General features: G+C 38.8%; 1 pseudogene; it reads left to right on the top strand.

The window, feature by feature from the left end:
• Positions 1–1,047: 1,047 nt before the first annotated feature.
• The window catches only part of LOC120057521, a 31,104-nt pseudogene continuing 7,372 nt past the window's right edge, over positions 1,048–24,779 (top strand).

Genomic DNA, 24,779 nt, shown 5'->3' with positions numbered 1-24,779 from the left:
GAAATAACATCTCACTGTTTTGAAGATTGAAGAGAATCACAGTCGTCATCATCTTGTCTCTTGATAAATCAGAGACGGCCTCAAAAAGGAGCCATCACTACATAATAGCTCAAATTAGTTATTCACAAAGACAACATCAATGTTCACGGTGTCATAACATATTCTAAAACTATTCCTTATGTTCTGACAGATTCTCCTTCTTCAGATGAATCCAGTCAAATCCATCTGTTCTATGATCTTCTACATACAGTATCACTATCATATCATCCCTAACAGTTGAGCCCTACAGACCAAGAACCATATACTGTATGTGCCTTTTACATTTTCAGATTAGTCATGTTTTCAAATGTCATTATCTGCTGACTGTAACGTCAAGAGTTGTGTACAGACATCGAAGTAGACAGTAGAGCAGGTATCATCAACTAGATTGAGCTGTGGGTCGATTTTTATCTTGAGCGGATGGTCGGGGGGCCGGAACATAATTAAAAATAATTTGTAGACTGCAAATTTATGGCATTTAGCCCAAACAGATATCATATTTGATCATAATAATTTCAAACCTTGCTTACATTTGTTTATGATCATGTGTCTCTCTATTATAAGTGGGAATACTTAGGAACAGATTTCCCTAATTAAAAATTAATTGCTCAGAAAACTTGGGGAGCCAAATAAAATCACCCTCGGGCCAAATTCAGCCCTCGGGCCACCAGTTGGGGAACCCTGCAGTAGAGGTTGTGTCCTTTCAGGTGATGTATAACATTCAAACTACAACTTATTTTGATTGATTATACAAAATGCAACTACATCAGCTGTTCAAAATAATAAACAATTGAGATATATGGTTGTTTGTCTATAAGGCTCAGTTGTGCAAATGACCCTCTATCATCCAAAGTGTGCTGTGGTGCAAAGGTTCAGCAGTAGCCAGTCTGACAGGCTAACTTGTAAATAATCAAAGAACTTTGGCCAAAGGTCCATGGAGTTGGAGAGGTACATTAGGTGAATAGAGAGGTGTGCACTCATTACAGAGCAGTGCTGTGTGTTGTACTACACTACCAGGTCTCAGAGACAATGTCCGACCAGCAGGATTACGACTGTATCGTTATAGGAGCAGGGATACAAGGCTCCTTCACCGCCTATCACCTGGCTAAAAACAACAAGAGAACTCTTCTACTGGAGCAGGTGTGTAACTAACCCATTATCCATATCCACACAGTGACTACAGTTTTGTAGTTGTTTCTGCAAGTGAACTAGTGTATTGATCCTTCAATCGGAGTGCATCTTTGAAGTCAGACCCAACAAGACAAGAAGTTTGATGGAGCTAAAAGGGAGACATCCGCAGAGAATGAACCCACGTACAACACAAGATGTTTGTAAGGCAGCAGATATCAATATTTTCTGCTACTGATTTTTTTTTTTTTACATTGGTCGATGTTGCCATTTAATTGGATAGCCAAAAAATGAAAGAGGAAGGTTATGTTCAATGGAGGCCACATTCACCTGCAATAACAGCCAACCTTCACTGCAGAAGGTGTGCACATGTGTTAAATAAAAGGAATTGATCATTTGCGAGAAAATAACACATTGAATATGTTTTTTGCACTAGTTTAATTCATTTCAATTAAAATTGTTTATTGAGTTATATTCATCATGTCTGTGGCCTAATATTTAAACTCAATGTAGTTTGTACACATCTAACATAGCTCAACTGACAGTAACATACAGTAAGAATAAAACACTTATCATTGCAGGATAAGCACAAAGCTACAAAACAATATCAGTTCATCAGTGATACCTTTTCCTCATTACTGGCCATTGAGCACCACAGACTACAATAAGAATCATACACTGCAATATAGAGCCATAAGGACATTATGCTGTGTCATTCTTCAGTTCCTCCTGCCCCACTCCCGGGGGAGTTCCCATGGCCAGACCAGGATCATCAGGAAGGCTTATGAACATGAATTTTACACCCACACAATGGAGGAATGCTACCTGCTCTGGGCTAAACTGGAGGCTGAGGCTAATGTCACACTGTTCAGGTATGCTGCTACTTTATCTTAATCAAAAATGATGTAGAAGGGATGCCTGTTCCTCATTATACTGTTATGCCTAGTGTGCCCTGAACTGAGCCTGGACTAGTTTCACTCACTATGTTTATTTACATTAATAGATATGACAGGAAAGCATTCAATTATGCCACTGTGAGCCGGTTCTCATTGGCTTAGACAAACCAAAGCTGATAGGACACCTTTCAAGCTCACTGACCTATCTGGGATCTGGTGAAGCTATGTTAGTGTGGGAGTGAAATGACATACTACAAAACCAGCAAGAAAAATAATGACTTCCAAACTGCATTTGAACCCCAGCATGAATCCCCTCAGTGCAGTATAAGTCATATACAGGATGACATAAGGGCTGAGGCGTGGGGCTTACTGCAGGGATGTCTTTGGCCTATACCTTTAAAAACCATTGAGACAATGAAAGATAGAGGAGGGGAAGCTGTGTAAATCTTGGTGAGCGATACCAGGTTCCTGGAATGTATTTCACCCGCCAAATGGATCCTTCAGTGAGGAGGATAGATGAGAGCTATGCCTGTGGGCAGCCTCCGGACACTGTGCCCATCACTCAAGGACGGGCGGGCCGCACTGGGGTGCAGATCATATTTACACCCACCCAGCGGAGCGGGCTTAGAGGGTTGGGGGAGGAGTGCTGATGAATGGAGCAGTCTCCTGGCTGTGGTGCTGCACATGTATCACAGCAGGCCGCCTGCACCAGAGAAAACAGCAGTCATACATCGCCCCGGAGACCATCCCTCATCCAGACCATTCAATTAGAGGCAGCCACTCAGATACCTACAGCTCAGGCCAGCCCTGGGTGGCCCTAGCGTACAACACGGCCCTCTCCATAAACCACAAACTTTGATATTAAGGAACTTGGCCACTGCAATAATAATGGTATTAATAGAAAAATCATAGGGGTTCAGCATAAACAACAGAATAAGGATTCAAACATCAACAACAAATTAATAGTTCTGTAGGAGCCAAAAGTGCAATGAGAAAATTCACAATGTAACTGAAAACCTTCCTACCAAAACCACAGTTTGACTGTTTGAGTCCAAGTCTAAATCAAATAAATACTTATAATCCAATGCGGGGGGGCAAAAAATACAAAAAAGCAATCCCAACGGAATCCCTACCATAAAGTAATTAATCCAACAGAAAATGTAAAGGACCAATGGAAGGTGTCTATTATTACATTTTTTTCCATGTCTATTTTTCCACCAAAACAGTGGCATATGGGAGAAAAGAGGCCTGAAATCCATCTTAGCAAACAGCAAACGAAGGTCGTGTTCCCTTGCTCAGAGTGAGTGGGACATGTACCCCCCAATATTCCAGGGGTCTATTACGTCATCCTCTCCCCAATGATTTTCTATCCACGGAATGCACTGCTTCGTTCATAGAACATAAGTAACCTCCAATATCCGCTAATTAGCAGTTGTCTTTTTCCCACAAATGTGTCTCTAACTTTTGAACGGTTGGAGTTGTCAGCTATTGTGAAAGCTAAGACTCTCAATGAATTGTTTTGCACATTTTGACAAGATGATGGGGAGTCCCCCAAGGGGAATATCAACCAACAGACCATTTTTGAATACTCCTCTTTATGTACACCTCAAAAAAAAATAGTTTTTTATGTTTAATCTTCTGTTTTGAATATAAAATGTAATATTGGGATATACACTCAAACTTAAATACATTTAAACTCATTATCTGACATAGTACAAGTGTCTTCTTCAATTTGAGCCAATAGCCATGTGTATGTGAGGTGTATTCTTTTGATACCATGAAGATTTGTAAGACTACCAAAAAACACCCTTTGTGACCCTGTTTTAGCTCATTGTGATGCAGAGGGTGGACACTATCTGGCAGTGGACACTATATGGCATGACAGCAACCTGACACATTTTCAAAATGTTCAGTTAGGGCTCTTACATTTTTTACAAAAAACTATCTTGGTTAGTTTTTATGGCTTTGAGTCTGAAATGTAATAGGTTAAACATTTTCACACCCCATTGTCTTCCCACTCAAACGTATCTTTCCTCTCTTTCTATGTATCTGAAAACCTTCCAGAGGCTTTGAGTAAGGCCGAGTGCAGTCAAAATGTAAATTTTTCCCTGTATTTTGTATCATACTGTACAACAGCTGATGAAACTAACAATGTAAATGTGTGAAAATCCACACATGCCCTTTAAATCAGCATGTTTTATATGGGAGGAGTTTTGCCTGGTGACATCAGCAGGTAGTAATGGTGCTTTCAAGATAACTGGGAACTCTGAAAAATAAGAAGTCAAACCAAGTGATCTTCAGGTCGGAAAGTGGGAGCTCTAGAAAGAGGCCCGAGTTCCCAACTTGGAATTTAGAGTCGGATGATCGTTCAAATCGATTTTTCCCATTCTGAGAAGATCTTTTTCTGAGTTCCCAGTTGTCTTGAACGCACTGAAGTCTGAGATTTCCGAGTTCCCAGGTGTTTTTAACGTGGCATAAACAGATCAAACAAAGAGATTTCCAAACCTCTCTGCCAATAACTACTTTTCAGGTTATAAATCCCTCTCATTAGGCCCCTCCACTCTGGTGGATTGATCCACACTGTGGTTAAAGTCCCAATGCTGACGTTTTTATATCAATATCAAATCATTTTGGGGTAACAATTAAGTACCTTACTGTAATAATTTTCCATTAAAATGGTCAAAAAGAAACAAAAACATATCTTTAGCAAAAAACGATTTCTTAAGCAAGAAATAGTTAGGACAGTCTGGGAGTGGTCTGAGTGGGGAGGGGGAGGGAACCTAAAAGCTGTTTTTGGCAGAGAGGTTTGGAACTCTCTTTGTTATTGGTCTATTAACTTATTTACCGCCTGGTGATGTCACCAGGGATGCTGAAACTCCACCCATGCACAACCTGCTGATTAGAAGGTCCTGTGTTGATTGTATTTTCAACCAGCAACTATCAGGAAATAACACTGATCAATTTCTTTCACACTTTTACAGTGATCGGTTTCATCAGCTGTTGTACAATATGATACAAGACACAGGAAAAACAGAACTCTTGTTGCGCCCAGTTCACAAGTAGTATTTTCCAAATTTCCCACTAGTTATGAATGCAGCATAATTCAAGAAAGCACTTGTTGGTAGGACAAGACTCCAACCACACCCATACCTTCACCCACATCCATTTTTGGACTTGTATATTAATGATACTGTATGTACCCATTGATTCTTGAAGAATATAAATTATAAATGCCTCATGATCATATATATTTATATATATTCACTAAACATTCATATATATATATATACACATACTATATATACAGTGGGAAGAACAGGTATTTGATACACTGCCGATTTTGCAGGTTTTCCTACTTACAAAGCATGTTATGATACACTTCTCATCATTTGGTTTAAATCCAGAGAGGTTAGAAAAAGTATCTAGATCCTCTATGTTGTGGAGGGATTCCAATTGAGGTTTTAAAAGAAAACAAGAATCATCTGCGTACAATGACACCTTTGTTTTTCAGCCATGGATTTCTAATCCCTTAATATTATTGTTGGATCTAATTTTAACAGCTAGCATTTAGATGGCAATAATAAATAGATTTGCCGATATTGGACAACCTTGTTTAACTCCTCTTGACAGTTTAAACCTTTCTGAGATATAGCCATTATTTACTATTGTACACCTATGGCTACTATACATAACTTTAACCCATTTTAAAAGAGATTGAAAAAATTGAAATATTCCAGGCATTTATATATAAACTCCAGTCATACTTTATCAAAAGCCTTTTCAAAGTCAGCTATGAAAACCAGGCCTGGATTTCCCGATATTTCATAGTATTCTATTGTTTCCAGCATTTGTCTTTTATTATCTCAAATGTATCGTCCATGTAAAAAAACTGTCTGATTAGGATAAATAATATCTGACAAAACCTTTTTAATTCTATGTGCCAAGCATTTAACTAGGATTTTTGCATCACAACACTGAAGTGTGAGAGGCCTCCAATTTTTTAAATGGACGGGATCTTTATATGTACCACTTTGATCCTGTTTCAGTAATAATGAAATCAGACCTTCTTATTGCGTGTCTGATAATCTACCGTTTATATAGAAGTGGTTAAAACATGCTAATAATGGTCATCTGAGTATATCAAAAAAAGTTTTTATTATTTTTATAATACAGTATATTACAATGGATCTTTCTTGAATTAAGTTCCTCCATTTCTTTTAGTTTTTCCTCTAACTTACTCTGAGCCTTTATGGTACCGTTTTTATTGCTACAGTATCTGTCTGTACTGTTAGTCCTTCAATTTCCTTTGTTAATATGGACTCTTTTGACCTAAATTGCTTTTCTTTTATAGATGAGTACTGAATTGCATGGCCTCTAAAGGCACATTTAAAAGTGTCCCAAACAATAATGGGATCTGCTGTACCTATGTTATGTCGGAAAAAGCAAGTTATAAATTATTCTGTCCTTGTTAAAAACACGTTTATATCCAGTAGGCTTTGATTAAATTTCCAATATCCTCACCCACGTGGAAATTATGTAAGAATAATATATATGTCTATTATGTGATGATCCAACCGCATTCTGTCCCCTATCAACACTTTGTAAACTTTTGGTGCCAGAGAGAATGGCATAAGAAAGTAGTCAAGACGACTAGCTTGATTAAGCCTCCGCCATGTATATCTCACTAGGTCAGGGTATTTAAGTCTCCATATATCTGATAATTCCAATATATCCATGACATTCATGATTTCCTTAAGTGCCTGAGGGTGATAGTTTGTAGTGTGATCTCCTTTACGGTCCATAGAGGTATTTAAAACCGTATTAAAATCTCCCACCATAATAATAGAGTCTAGTGTTGCTTTTAGAGTTGATCAATTCTTATATACATTTTCAAAGAAGCGTGGATCATCATTATTTGGACCGTATAGGTTAATTAATGAGCCATATCAGTTTATGGTCCAATAACATATTTAAAATCATCTACCTTGAGGATCTGTTTGGACAATTTGCGAGTTTGGATCAAAATTACTGTTAATTAATATCATCAATTTCTTTGCCCATGGGAGAAATATATTTCGCCCCCCAGTCATTTTTCCACAAAACTTCATCTAAAATTGTTGAAAGAGTTTCCTGTAAACAATAGATATTATATTCCTTCTCTTAAATACTGATCGTCTTTTTTTATTATCTGCTAAGCCATTAATATAACTGGCTATACTTATTCCATCAATGACCATAATGAGACACAAGTTTCAATTCTATTTATCATAATATATGTTTGTAAACGTACCATTAAAAAGTGACATGATGATTGAGTGTCTATATAGCTGAACCATGATATTTGCATTGCTACTAAGTAAACCTCCAATTGGTCCCACTATTCCAACCGCTAAAACCCCAACCACCCTTGACCCCCCGGGTGACATGGCCCCGGAGAGACCGGGACCCACCCTTCGAAAAGAGCACACAGTGCCGCCCACAGAACAGAAGCAGATCAACCGCCAAATGCATTCCATCGCCCTCACCTCGATTTGTATTATATATAGCCATTAAAAATATATTTTAAAAAACGTATTTTCCATAATTAGCCATTAATATTTGTAGTAATGTAGGCAGTTTAAGCAAAGGATTATTAGGATTAAATATTATTTTAGCAAACAACTATTGTGAATCATCCTATATTGTACCTGACATCTTTTACTCCCTCGCAACAGTTGTGGGATACACACACACACACACACACACACACACACACACACACACACACACACACACACACACACACACACACACACACACACACACACACACACACACACACACACACTCATACCCACTCAACCCCTTTCCCCCACAACAACCATGGACTCAGATTCTCAACAGTTGCACCATCCTAGAGTCCAACTCAAGAAAGGTCTTGATTTACGAATGTATAAACAGTTGCATCTGTATGAGGCCTGCAAAACTGAGCAAAAAATGGGCAGAAATGGGGAGATTTGATTAACCATTGTCACGTCCTAGGTGATGGAGGTCAGATATACCCCCTTCCCCTGATACACCCACACATGGTCCCCCATTGTGACTATATTCCCAAGCAAGTCTGTGCAGTCAGATTTTGTGCCACCAGGGCCACAATAATATGCCCCCTCTCTGAATGTCCGAGTGTGACCCCCTGCCACTGCCTGGGTGGGGGCACCCCACCGGAATCCCCACCGGCTAGGTACAAGGTCGTCAAGGTTCTCATTAGCAGCTTTGAGAATTTCCTTGTAAATTATGCTCTCCCATCAGGGGGCTCTGGCTTTGCAGAACCAACCCTGCCAGGCAGGCTCAGAATCTTGAGAGGGCGGTGCTGCTCTAGAAGGTCTCTGACCGCATTTTGGCTGCATACAGGCTGCTTACAGCAGGCCCATAAAACAGATAGGGACTTCTCATTAGTATCTGGGTCGTTCAGGTGGGTATCTAGGGTATAGGGTTGTGGACCATTCCATCAATATAGGACCATTAATTAATTAATTAGATGTATAATTTCGTTTAAATTTAGTTTCCCATGATAGGACAATAAATAAATTAGATGTATAATTTATTTTAAAATGCTATTCCACCATGATAGGACAATAAATAAATAAATAAGATGTATAATTCATTATAAAATGTATATCCCTCATCTGCACAAAATTGAAAGCTCTCTCACAACCCCTGCTCACAAACATACATTGGTTCTGGGATATGCAACCATTTCCTTTCTCACTCACTTAACGCCACACTTTCCCAAACACCAATTAGTCCAAGGCTATGCCATTTCTTTCTTCTCATTGGTTCAAATTACAAATATGTCAAAGAACTATAAACTCGTTCATAATTATCAATTACTCAATTTACCTTAAAATCAGTATCACAGATGACCTTAACTTCATTATCCAAATGGCCCTCCCATGAGGCTGATCAGACCACAAAGGAAAGCCATGATAGAGGTCAAAAGTCATACCACCCTTTTACAGTCGTGTTTCTTACTATATTATACAAATTAAGGGAAGTAAGAAAAGCTTTTCCATTAATTTCTGCATCTCTCGCATGCATTCCCAGAGAGTGTTCCAGAGTGAAGGAGGAGTGATAAAGGATGGAGATCAGGTTACAGACATCCAGCCTGGCTCTACAGTCACCGTGACGACAGCAACTGAGGTCTACAGGGCAGAGAGCCTGGTTATTACAGCTGGGCCCTGGGCCAACACACTGATGGCCTATACTGGACTACAAATACCACTACAGGTGCAGTCACACAAACACACATGCGCACATACACGTATGCATACACACGAGTGAAGATTCTGAGCAAAAACTGTTTAGCAAAAAATATATATAAATATATATTTTTTGCCTGTTTTGCATGTAATTTTGTCTTTAATTCTTGTCATATATAAGTTTACAAACAATGTAATCCAGCATGACTTCTGCCGCATTCAAAACAATTTGAAACTCAGAACTGGGAAATCTCAGACTTCAGTGAGTTCAAGACAAATGGGAACTCTGAAAAAAACTAGCTCCAACTGGGAAAATACGTCTTGAACGGTCACCCAACTCGGAATTCCAAGTCGGGAACTCTGGCCTCTTTCTAGAGCTACGACCTGAAGATCACTGACGTCATGATTCAACCTTGTTTTGTCTACCCCAGAGTTCCCATTTGTCTTGAAAGCACCATAAATCCGGAGAATACCAGACTTTGATGACAAAATTGCCCATGTGCCTCACCCTAAATAATTTCCCCCTCAGCACTTAGCCTTCTGTTCTGACTTGGTGCCTATAGCCTGTTTTAGAGAAATGTCACCATCAAATATCGTAAGAGCTTTCTTTGTCTGCTTATATGCCCCCTTTATTTATCCTATGATTCTGACTAGGTGTACAGGGAGAATACTGTAAGAACGGCCCATGTTCTGAATTCTGTTGCTGTACATTTAGGTGCTGAACAAATAGTTCTATTGACTACGTCCATTTTAGCTCGCTCATTAATGTCTTAATCGAAATTACGGATTGCCTCAAGTCTGCTCATCGTTCCCTTATGCCATTGTTTATACATCTCATTGTTATAAGCCTATTGCTTATATCTCATTAATACTGTATCTTATTCATAATTGTAGGCAATGTTGGAATGATTTCATTGTTTTGCTTACTTTGTGTATTATAATTAGCTCATGTGCTTTTCTTGACGAGAAGGAGATACAATATTATGTTGTTGAGTCTGTTTGCCAGTGACAGTCTCTTCCCATTCAAATTTTTGTTTTCAACAAAAAATTCAGTAATAGACCAATGTAATTCCTTTTGATATAAAGAGGGTTGTTTTGTTTGCGCAATGTGCTGTCTGTGCGTCGGTATATTGTTTTTAAAACTGGATCCTCACAATTTTTTTTTTATTATTTTTAGACTACATAGGCCTAGTAAAATACTTCAAATGGTACTGTAGGCGAACTGAGTCTCTCTCTCTCTCTCTCTCTCTCTTTGGTGAATTTAAGGCCTCAAAATCTTGCTGAATTTATCTGAACTAACATCTACAATATCTGAATTTCTGTCTGTGTCCATTTTGAAAGTGCTGAAAGAATAGGCCTACCTCGTCACAGCTCATTTGCTTGCACTTGCTTATTCTTAGAGCTAAGTGTTAATGATATAAGAATACATTTTTTGAACTTACTGAACATGAATGTAATATGTTTGTGTATGGTTACAAAGTCAAAACTCATGTTGGCGTTAGTTATTATTGAAGGAGAATGCGGTTCTTATTGACTTACACAAATCCACAAAGAGTCAGTAAAAACCACATTTGTTTAAGCAAGTCAGCCATATCAGCTATGGCTTTTAAAAAGGCTGTAAATTAGGCTGAATTAACTCTTTCGATGTCAGACAAGGCTCCGCTGATAGCCAAGTGTAGCAGTGGTAAGGATTCACTCCATGTTGCTGAAAGGAACATTCTGCTGTTGGGACAGCTTTACGTAGGCCCTGACAGTTTCTGGGCACCGTTTGTCACCCGTATAGTGCAAGTAATGTATTGTTTAGTGTTGTGTAGTGGCTTTGCAAGCATGAGTCTAAAAAAAATTGGGGAGTTTGCCGCACCAAGATTTACATGCTAAAATCACCACTGGCACACACACACATGCAGGCACACACGCAGACACACAGTTTATGTTATACAAACATGTAACAACTACGACGACAAACATAAATACATATGACACAAAGACCTAGGACTTCCTGCAGCTGTTCCTGCTAGCTTCACCTCTCTTACAAACACGCATTCAGCTATGCAGCTGAGCCCCCTGTTATGACATCTGCTCCCATGTCTCTCCAACAAAACCAAATACAGATTGGCCTTTAACTTCCACTTACATACAATCCATACAGTACATACACTATAAATATAGTACATACGCTATATGCACAGTACAAACCATATACATACAGTACATACACTATGTATACAGTACATACACTACATATACAGTATATACAGAACATACACTATGTACAGTACATACAGTACATACACTTCATATACAGTACATACACTATATATATATAGTATATACAATATAAATACAGTACATACACTGTATATACAGTACATACAGTACATACACTATATGTACTGTACAAACACTATATATACAGTACATACAATATGTATACAGTACATACAATACATATAGTACATACACTATATACAGTACATACAATACATATAGTACCTACACTATATATACAGTACATGAAGTATATACATTATATATACAGTAAATGCAGTATATACACTACATATACAGTACATACAGCATATACAGTATATATACAGTACATACAGTACATACACAATATATACAGTACATACAGTACACATACAGTGCATACAGTACACACACAATACATACAGTACATACAGTACATACACTATACATACAGTACAAACTCTATACATACAGGACATACACTATATATACAGTACATAAAGTACATATACATTGCATAAACTATATATACAGTAAATACAGTATTTACACTATACATACAGTACATAAACTAAACACAGAGTACGTGCACTATATATACAGTACATACACTAAATATACAGTACATACAGTACATACACTATATATACAGTACATACACTATATATACAGTATATACAGAACATACACTATGTACAGTACATACAGAACATGCACTTCATAGACAGTACATACACTATATATATAGTATATACAATATAAATACAGTACATACGCTGTATATACAGTACATACAGTATATACACTATATGTACTGTACAAACACTATATATACAGTACATGCAATATGTATACAGTACATACAATACATATAGTACATACACTATATACAGTACATACAATACATATAGTACCTACACTATATATACAGTACCTGAAGTATATACATTATATATACAGTAAATACAGTATATACACTATATATACAGTATGTACACTATATATACAGTACATACAGTACATACACAATATATACAGTACATACAGTACACATACAGTGCATACAGTACATACACAATACATACAGTACATACAGTACATACACTATACATACAGTACAAACTCTATACATACAGGACATACACTATATATACAGTATATAAAGTACATATACAGTGCATAAACTATATATACAGTAAATACAGTATTTACACTATACATACAGTACATACACTAAACACAGAGTATGTGCACTATATATACAGTACATACACTAAATATACAGTACATACAGTACATACACTATATACACATAGACACATACACATATACACAGTACATACACTATATATACAGTATATACAGAACATACACTATGTACAGTACATACAGTACATGCACTTCATAGACAGTACATACACTATATATATAGTATATACAATATAAATACAGTACATACACTGTATATACAGTACATACAGTACATACACTATATACAATATATAGACTGTACACACACTATATATACAGTACATGCAATATGTATACAGTACATACAATACATATAGTACATACACTATATACAGTACATACAATACATATAGTACCTACACTATATATACAGTACATGCAGTATATACACTATATATACAGTAAATACAGCATATACACTATATAAACAGTAAAAACAGTATATGCACCATATATACAGTGCATACAGTACATACGCTATTTATACAGCACATACACCATACATACAGTACATACTCGATCTATACAGGATATACACTCTAAATACAGTACATACAGTACATACACTATATAAACAGTATAAACAGTAAAGACACTATATATACATATATACATGAATAAATAAAGTACAAATTCTATATACACAGTACATACAGGACTTACTCTATACATACAGTACATACAGGGCATACACTATATTATATACACAGTACATACACTATATATATACAGTTCATACAGTACATACACTACACATACAGTACATACAGGACATAGACTATATATGCACAGTACATACACTATATATACAGTTCATACAGTACATACACTATACATACAGTACATTCACTATATATACAGTACATACAGTACAAACAGTACATACACTATATATGCAGTGCATACACTATATATACACAGGACATACACTATATATACACAGGACATACACTATATATACAGTACAAACAGTTCATACACTATGAATATTGTACATGCACTATATATACAGTAAATACAGTACATACACTATATATACAGTAAATAGAGTACATACAGTATATATACAGTACATACAGTTCATACACTATATATACAGTACATACTCTATATATACAGTACACATGCTATATATACAGTACATACAGTACATGCACTTTATATATGCAGTATATACACTATATATACAGTACATACACTATATATGCAGTACATACAGTACATACAGTAGATACACTATGTATACAGTGCATACAGTACATACACTGTGTATACAGTATATACTCTATATATACAGTACATACACTATATATGCAGTACTTACAGTACATACAGTACTTACACTATATATACAGTACATACACGATATATGCAGTACATACAATATGTATACAGTACATACAATACATACACTATATAAACATTATATATATTATATATACAGCACATACACCATATAAACAGTAAATACACTATACATACAGTAATGCAGTATATACACTATATATAGAGTAAATACAGTACATACACAATATTTACAGTACATACAGTGATAGCCAAGCGTAGCGGTGGTAAGGTTTCACTCCATGGTGCTGAAAGGAATGCGCTGCTGTTGGGACAGCTTTATGTAGGCCCTTACAGTTTGTGGGCACTGTTTGTCACCGTTATAGTGCAATTAATGTATTGTTTAGTGTTGTGTAGTGACTTTGCTGGCATGCTTCTAAAAAAATATTGGGGAGTTTGCCCCAGCAAGATTTACATGCTAAAATCACCACTGGCACACACACGCATGCAGGCACAAACGCAGACACACAGATTATGTTATACAAACATGTAACAACTACGACGACAAACATAAATACATATGACACAAAGACCTAGGACTTCCTGCAGCTGTTCCTGCTAGCTTCACCTCTTCACAGATTGACCTTTAACTTCCACTTACATACAGTATATACACTATAAATACAGTACATACACTACAGTCATGGCTAAAAGTTTTGAGAATGACACAAATATGAATTTCCACAAAGTTTGCTGCTTCAGTGTCTTTAGATATTTTTGTCAGATGTTACTATGGAATACTGAAGTATAATTACAAGCATTTCATAAGGCTTTTATTTACAATTACATGAAGTTGATGAAAAGATTCAATATTTGCAGTGTTGACCCTTCTTTTTCAAGACCTCTTCAATCCGCCCTGGCATGCTATCAATTAACTTCTGGGCCACATCCTGACTGATGGCAGCCCATTCTTGCATAATCAATGCTTGGAGTTTGTCCGAATTTGTGGGGTTTTGTTTGCCCTCCCGCCTCTTGAGGATTGACCACAAGTTCTCAATGGGATTAAGGTCTGGGGAGTTTCCTGGCCATGGACCCAAAATATCGATGTTTTGTTCCCCGAGCCACTTAGTTATCACTTTTGCCTTGTGGCAAGGTGCTCCATCATGCTGGAAAGGGCATTGTTCGTCACCAAACTGTTCCTGGATGGTTGGGAGAAGTTGCTCTCGGAGGATGTTGTTGGTACCATTCTATATTCATGGCTGTGTTCTTAGGCAAAATTGTGAGTGAGCCCACTCCCTTGGCTGAGAAGCAATCCCACACTTGAATGGTCTCAGGATGCTTTACTGTTGGCATGACACAGGACTGATGGTAGCGCTCACCTTGTCTTCTCCGGACAAGCTTTGCCCCAAACAACTGGAAAGGGGATTCATCAGAGAAAATGACTTTACCCCAGTCCTCAGCAGTCCAATCCCTGTACCTTTTGCAGAATCTCAGTCTGTCCCTGATGTTTTTCCTGGAGAGAAGTGGCTTCTTTGCTGCCCTTCTTGACACCAGGCCATCCTCCAAAAGTCTTCACCTCACTGTGTGTGCAGATGCACTCACACCTGCCTGCTGCCATTCCTGAGCAAGCTCTGTACTGGTGGTGCCCCAATCCCACAGCTGAATCAACTTTAGGAGGCGGTCCTGGCGCTTGCTAGACTTTCTTGGGCGCCCTGAAGCCTTCGTCACAACAATGAACCACTCTAATTGAAGTTCTTGATTATCCGATAGATGGTTGATTTTAGGTGCAATCTTACTGGCAGCAATATCCTTGCCTGTGTGACATCGCCGAAGTCGACGATCGGTAGGATGGTCAGTTTTACGACAATACATACACTATATATAAAGTACATACACTATATACACAGTACACATACTATACATACAGTACATACACTATACATACAGTATATACAGTACATACACGACACATGCAGTACTTACAGGACATACACTACATATACACAGTACACACACTATATATACAGTACACACACTATATATACACAGTGCATACACTATTTATACAGTAAATACAGTGTGTACGCTATATATACAGTATGTTCAGTACATAGAGTATACATACAGTACATACAGTTCATACACTATATATACAGTTCAAACACTATATATACAGTACATACACTATATATACTATACATACACTACACATACAGTACATACAGTACATATACAGCACATACAGTACATAGCCTGTGTATACAGTACATACACTGTATATACAGTACAGACACTGTATATACAGTACATACACTATATATACAGTACATACAGTACATACACGATATATTGTGTAGTGGCAACATCTAGAAGCAACAACGGCTCAGTCGCAGAGTGGTAGGGGTTTGGCGGATGCCAGGAGAACGCTACCTGTCCCAATGCATAGTGCCAACTGTAAAGTTTGGTGGATGAGGAATAATGGTCTGGGGCTGTTTTTCATTGTCGGGCTAGGCCCCTTAGTTCCAGTGAAGGGAAATCTTAATGCTACAGCATACAAAAACATTCTAGACGAGTCTGTGCTTCCAACTTTGTGGCAACAGTTTGGGCAAGGCCCTTTCCTGTTTGAGCATGACAATGCCCACATGCACAAAGTGATGTCCATACAGAAATGGTTTGTCAAGATTGGTGTGGAAGAACTTGATTGGCCTGCACAGAGCCCTGACTTCAACCCCATCGAACACCTTTGGGATGAATTGGATCGCCAACTGCGAGCCAGGCCTAATCGCCCCACAGCAATGTTCCAACATCTAGTGGAAAACCTTCCCAGTTATAGCAGCAAAGGGGGGACCAAATCCATATTAATATCCATGATTTTGGAATGAGATGTTCGATGAGCAGGTGTCCACATATTTCTGTTCATGTCGTGTATATAACGGCTGACATTTCATTCACCCATTTTGCCATTCACTTACACACCAAGCTGACATGGGGACAATTGAACTCCACGTAAGCGTGTTCCTGTATTTAAACATTCCTCTGTGTGTGGACCACACAACTCTAAGGACTTCTGCCAGGTAAGAAGAGCACAATTCTGTATCTATTGTAACCTCTACTTTTCCTGGAACTGCGTGAGAGCATATTTCCGTTTTTTTATCATAAATAAATAATCACCCTCCTGAGGCCATAATCAGTGAATTATAGCGGTCTGTGTCTCTGACAGACACTGCAGGGTCAGACACAGGGCGGTAACAGGCTCTGCGGGACACAGCCGGTCCGTCTCCAGAATAAATAACTCTACTTGTCCTTCCTTACTCAGCAGGGTCATGATTGAAAACACTTTCTATAATTCTGTAATTGAGATGATTTATAATCACATCTCTCAGGTCTGACTGCAGGAGAACAGACCCTTCATCTAGGGAAAACAAGACAATACGAGACACAAGGGCTTGAACATACAGAGAGGTTGACTACATGAATGTAACTACAGGAAACTATGTACTACAACCCACTGGGCACACCACGTAATTTCAACATGGACATTTGGGAAATATTTGGTTGAGACAGTGATCAATTCCAATTGAAAAACAATGTCTGAGTTTTGGTTATCACTTTGCTTTCAACCATTTAAAAGCACAAGAAACTTCAAATGGGAATACAATGTAAGATATTTTGTATTTAAATATAACGTGTTATCACTGTGCTTGTAATGGTATTCCTCCTCCTCTACAACCGAAGAGGAGGAGTAGTGATTGAACCAAGGCGCAGCGGGTTGATATGACATAATTTTAATAAAACAAGACGGGAAAAACACGAAACGAAGCCACTTGAAATAATTAACAAAATAACAAAACAAATGTAGACAAACCTGAACTATACGAACTTACATATAACACTAAGAACGCACGAACAGGGAAAATAGACTACACAAAAGGAACGATGTACAAACAAACCGAACAGTCCCCTATGGTGTGAACAAACACTGAAACAGGAGACAACCACCCACAACGAACACTGTGAAACAACCTACCTAAATATGACTCTCAATTAGAGGAAACGCCAAACACCTGCCTCTAATTGAGAGCCATACCAGGCAACCCTTAAACCAACATAGAAACAGAAAACATAGAATGCCCACCCAAACTCACGTCCTGACCAACTAACACATACAACAAACTAACAGAAATAGGTCAGGAACGTGACAGTGCTTCATCTAATAGCACAACCAAATAGCCTGGATTGCAGTTGAGATTACATTAAAAGCGGTCAATGCTGTTTGAGATTCTACGCAAATTATTACAGCAATATTGGGAAGATCTCCACAGACCTGTGACCTTTGCATGCTATCTTGAACATGCGTGCTTCCTATGATTACATAAGATTACATTTATAGTCACAATGTGGCCATGGATGTGTTACTCATTTTAAGGTTGAATAAATAGTTCAGTTTATTGCAAAAGTAATCCTGAATTTTGTTTGGTTGTCAACGCAACCAAATATTAACATTTGAAGGAGATGTATTATCTGTGCCACTGACTTAGTCTGGATTTAATTCCAGTTTGTCTAGTTCATATTTGATATGTTGGATTCACGTCTCCATCTCAACCAAAATTCTAAGTTAACGAATAGGACTAAATCACATCAAACTTTAAATGCACCTTTATTCAAGTTTGATGTGATTTAGTCATATTCTTTAACTTAGATTTTTGTTTGAGATGGAGGCGTGAATCTTACATATAAATTATTAAATTGAAGATTAAATTTGAAATCAACCAACGTTTGAAACCGTCGGCATATACAGTACAGGATGTATTGTCTATTTTTAGTTGAACCCTGGGTTGAATATAAAACAATAGCTGTTGATGACTTCGCAAGTGGTACTGTACATATACCTAAATATGGATGATACTGTACATGACTTATAAAGTATGGTTACATTTCATTTGCTCTCCCTTTCAAAGGACTTCGATAGCAACAGTGAATCTCTTTAGTTAATGATCATTTCTCAATCATCATTCTCACGATAGCACATTGGTAGCAGTCAGGGACAAATATCAAAGCTGGGCTTGGTTAAAACCCTGCATGGGAGACCAAATGGATAACTGTAGATAGATCAATTCTCCAGTAGGAGGTGCTGCCCAACCTATAGTTTCTGATAGTGGATATAACGTAGAAGATCTGATGTTGTTTCGAATTTCACCCTCAAAACATAGAAACACCAGCTAACTACAGCACAGGTAACTCCAGAGGAAGCTGTACAGGGAGGGAGTGTGCGTTCCCTTTGAGGAAAGTCTGTTAAATGTGTCTGCCCTTATGTGCTGTGCTGCCGTTGCCAGGTGGTGAAGATCAATGTGTGCTACTGGAAGGAGAAGGTTCCGGGCACATATGACATCAGCAGCCGCTTCCCTTGCTTTGTCCAGTTGGGAGTGGAGGGATCGCAGTAACACTTCTATGGCCTCCCCTCCAATGAGTACCCAGGCCTGATGAAGGTGAGGAACACTGCCTGGATACGGAAAGTATCACCTACTAACACTGAATAATGCAGCAACTATTAGAGTGCCATTTCCTTGGACAAAATGACTGCTGTCCTGTAGAGGGGATAGGCTGAAAGCAGCATTCCTTCACACTGTAATCAGATCCCTATTGTGAGGAATGAATACACAGAGGACGCTGTTTGTAGGGTTTGAGTGTATATCCCTAAGGATACATTGCATTGCATTTAGCTATCAGACAAATCCCACTTTCTACCCTTAATAAGACTTTAGAATATCAAACCAACTAACGCATGTAATTAAGTCATACACCTCCATGGTGAGAGATTCAGAATGTCTCTATGCTTCAGTAGTGGTATTGTCCTTGTGTTCATCAGATCTGCTACCACATGGGCAGTGAGACGGAGCCCGACGAGAGGGACCGACAGACAGACAGGACGGACGTCAATCTCCTGTCCCAGTTTGTGTCCCGCTACCTCTCGGGCCTGGAGCCAGAGCCAGCTGTGGTGGAGAGCTGCCTGTACACGGTCAGTCAGACTACTGCCGTCCAGTGGTGATTTTAGCATGTAAATCTTGGTGGGGCAAACTCCCCCCCCAAAAAATGTGATCCATGCCAGCAAAGCCACTACACAACACAACACAAAAAAAATACAATAATTGCACTATAACAGTGACAAACGGTGCCCACAAACTGTTACGGTCTACATAAAGCTGTCCCAACAGCAGAGATTTCTTTTCAGCACCATGGAGTGAATCCTTACCACTACTACACCTGGCTATCAGTGGAGCCTTGTCTGGCAGATAAACAGTTCATTCAGCCTCACTTAATTCCCTTCAAAAAACATATCTGATATGGCTGACTTCCTTAAACAAATGTGGATTCTACTGACAATTGAGATTTACAAACTATGGCATAAGGGGACGACGAGCGGATAAGAGACAATCCGTAATTTCAATTAAGACATTAATGAGCAAGCTCAAATGGACGTAGTCAATATAACTATTTCTTCAGCACTTTTGAAATGTACAGTGACGGAATTCAGAACATGGGCTGTTCTTACAGTATTCTCCCTGTACACCAAGTCAGAACCGTAGGATAAAAAAATAGGGCATTTATAAGCAGACACTGAAAGCTCTTACAATATTCGATGATTACATTTCTCTAAAACAGACTATAGGCTACTGTACATGTGCACCACTAAATCAGAACAGTAGGCTAAGTTCTGAGGGGGAAAGGGACCAAATTATTAGGGTGAGGCACATGGGCTACTACCAGCTTACTACACAACATACACTTAGTATTGCTTTCTTAGCTACATTATACATAAATCCCTGGCATATTACATAATTTATGCAGCAGCATACAAGATGTTTTTGGACTCCCCATTGTTGTGGTGTGCTCACATGAACAGGAAGGTTGCGTGGTGGTCCTTGTGGGCAAATTTTGTCATCAAACTTTGTCATCAAAGTCTAGCATTCTCTGGATTTATGGTGCTTTCAAGACAACTGGGAACTCGGGAAAAAGGTTGAATCATGACGTCAGTGATCTTTACATCGGAGCTCTAGAAAGAGGCCCGAGTTCCGACTTGGAATTCCGAGTTAAATGGCCATTCAAATGTATTTTCCCGGTCGGAGCTCATTTTTTTCAGAGTTCCCAGTTGTCTTGAAGTCACTGAAGTCGGAGATTTCCCAGTTCCAAGTTTCCAGCTGTTTTGAACACGGCAGAAGTCATGCTGGATTGACAGCATGGCCAATGTATTCAACCTTTTCTGGCCAATTGTGTTGAATGTTTATCCTTTTAAGCTAGGAAAAGAGACCCTTAAACCCAGAATTTGACCACACACCCACTCCACTGAATAGCAGGCTAGTGATTGTTTTGCAATGCTTGCAGTTAGCCACTCATTCCTTCCAAACCACTCATTGTTGCATTTGCGATTTCCAACTGGTTGTGTAATGTTTATGTCCAATGGCTGATGAGCATTGATACGTTTTATCTATTATTTCTCTTCATATGACAAGGATTGAAAAGGATTTGCCAGTAGATTGTCAACGTGATTCATGATGATGACTGCTTGTCTAGCTTGCTAGCTAAGATTGGAAAGTATGATGTTGACATGATCAGTTCAATCAAAGCTACAGTAGATATAACTTGATTTGATGTCATTTTATCGGTGGCCAACTTAATGGCAGCACCCAAGGGGCTTGAATTATAAATGTTTTGCTAAACAGGTGGGGCTCTGAATGACGGGTCGCCACTGCTGCCGTCTCTGTACTACACTAACCCAGAGCTGAACATTTCACTAGATGGATTAATCCTCACAAATCTAACTAGAGACTTAGCTGTCTGATTAAACCATCAATATCATTAGTATTGGCTATTTTCAGAGCGTCGATAGAGGCTATCAACAATAACTGTAGAATGTGTTAATTCTAACAGCACTCATGACATTATGATTACAATGTTCTGTTGAGTGACTCAATTGAGTGTGCGGATGGAACACAAGGTTAAGTTCAGCAATCCAGTTTGGATTCATGTAATTAGAATGAAAGCATGTGGCAAACTCTCAGAGAGACTCTAAACAACATTATTGAAGAGAGAACACGGAGACACATTTTCAGTACTCAAAACAACCCTCCGTGTGCTTCAACAATGACTCTTAATATTCTTGATTTACACTTGTAGATAAAATGTGGATAAGTTTACTGTACACAGGTGTACATTTTACAAGGAGTATGCATGCTCTCTTGTTGCCTGCAGGTCACACCAGACCATCACTTTGTTCTAGATCATCACCCTCACCACAACAACATCATCATTGGAGCAGGATTCTCAGGTATTTTACAGGAGTCCCTGTGTATTCACCTCTCACGGTACTGTGTTCTCAAATCTCTCTACAATATCTATCTGCACATTCCAGCATCGAGGAACCATATCCCTAAAACCTACAGCCAAATGGCAACTTGTGTAAGTTTTTGCCGGCCCCTCAGTTGAAAGCCAGGTTTGTTGCCTGGCTGCGTCCCTTTTGATATTGGCAGAGTGTACTAATCCAGACTGGAAGACCATTCACTCAGACCAGGAGAGACTTCCCAGAATGATTTCTGTCTGTTCAGCGGCTTCTGCTAAAGAATTCTGCGATTAAACTTGTAATTCCTTTCTGCTCTTAAACAGTTTATATCTACGACCCGTACAGCTTGGGGGGTTAGGAACTCCACCAAGCTCTGCCACAGCCCTGGCATGGTGCCAAAGCTATTCATCTTGCGGTGCATTGTCTTGCATGTAACGACACAACTGGAAAAACAACCGGCAGTCTGCTACGCTTAGCGTGCTCTATTGTTCTTTCAGCCTCCTCATATTCCTGGGGTTTAGGGTTTATTACAAGCGTTCTATTGCTTTAATAAGGCATTACGAGCAATGGACGGGGTCACCATGTATCACTATTAATTTGTTTGATGCTCTTATACCACCCACATATTGTTTACCGTGTTCACAGTGTAATACTCTCATATTGCACTTAAACCACTTATATTGCGCTCATCTAAATGGCTTACATGCTAGGTTCAGGTCTAATTAATCTGATTTGAGACTTTCTACCACTCTGTCATTTGAAAATATGAAATATATTATACTGGAATGCAATGGTAAATCATAAAGATATAGTAGCGCCAAATTTCAGGAAGGAATTTTCTGTACCTCGACTCATAATTATTGGGTTGTGCTACCTTTTGTCTACCATTACTAATAGCAGGGCAGAATAGTAATCAAGCAGACAGAATCAGACAAAAGAGATTCTGCTGGCCCTATTGTGTCTCCTCTCTCATTCTCTCTCCTTCCCCTCCATCCCTCCCTCCCCATCTCTTTGTGACACTGTATGCCTGTCACGGCCAGGACCTGCTCCCCCAGGTCTACCATTGACCTCCTCTCACCTCAATAAGATTAATGTATTTTGGGCAGGCAGCACAATCACCCTTTGAGTGATCCGCTCATCCCTCACCTTCGAAAAGCCTCCTTCCTCTCATCTGCTTGAACAGCTATTCTTAGAGAAAAGTGGGAGATGGAAAAAAGTGAGAAATTGATGAAGTGCAAAAAAATACTATTACCTGATTATAGTAATTGAACAATTCAAGGTCTACCACATTTTGCTCTCATTCTGTAGACCCTTTTGTTCGTAAATTACATACTCTACGTTTTACCCAGATTAACCTTTAGACATTGTATTATATGCACATATTTTAGACTGACTTAAGGTCACTGAGCACTTTCTTTTCCCAGGTCATGGTTTCAAGTTTGGTCCAGTCGTTGGGAAGGTGCTGTGTGAGCTGAGCCTTGGACAGATGCCCTCCTATGACCTCTCCCCATTCAAAATCCAGCGGTTCCAGTCCAACCCCAAATCCTCTTTATAGACCTAGTCACAAAGTAAGCAACTGGAATCAGAAGCAAGTATTGATCCACTATGGTTCATCTCAGTACAGACTGATTGACAAGGTCCAATGTGAACATTGTTATGAATGTGAAGTATCCAAGTGCGTATGATGCCAATACCACCTCTTTGTGAATGATGCACATACCATAAACTTCTGTATGATTTACAAACAAGGCAGCTACTCATTGACTATCAGAGCTGCATTATAAATCAAGATAATAATAAATGTAGATGATGAAGACTGAAACCTGTGTTGTTTATCTATAGGTTTTCAATCCCTGCCTTGGTACTCACTTTGATTTTCACCCCAGTGTTTCTCCCTGTAATGACAATCCCCCTCATAAAGCAAACACATTGTTAAAACGCCATCAGCTGTGGAGACATTAGTCTTTCTGCCGTGGAAGCTAACAGCTAACCCAGTAATGTTCCACAGTACCTGTTCTCTCTGTAAACATTTTCATCACTAATCAGCAAGTCACACAATGACCACAGTTCATCAGCTTCAATGGGGAAATTATACAGTGATCACCAAGATATTTATTCACAGAGCTGGAAATGAATTTGTATTGATTGAGCTAGACAATGGCCACATTAAAAGGCCATTACATCAGCAGCACAGGGCTAAATCCATGCCTCTCCCTAAGCAGCAGCAGAGGCTGCATGAGCTGGGGCTGGGCCAGAGGCAGAGTGGTGCTTCATGCTGAGTAACCAGGGGAATACAGCACGTCAGAGGAGAGAAGAAGGCTAGAATTACATTACACCATTTACATGAGACATTCTCCA

The sequence above is a fragment of the Salvelinus namaycush genome, chromosome 12, assembly GCF_016432855.1.
Source record: "Salvelinus namaycush isolate Seneca chromosome 12, SaNama_1.0, whole genome shotgun sequence".
NCBI lineage: Eukaryota > Metazoa > Chordata > Actinopteri > Salmoniformes > Salmonidae > Salvelinus > Salvelinus namaycush.
Note: the sequence above shows the minus strand (reverse complement) of the source record. Positions and strands in the feature narration are given on the sequence as shown.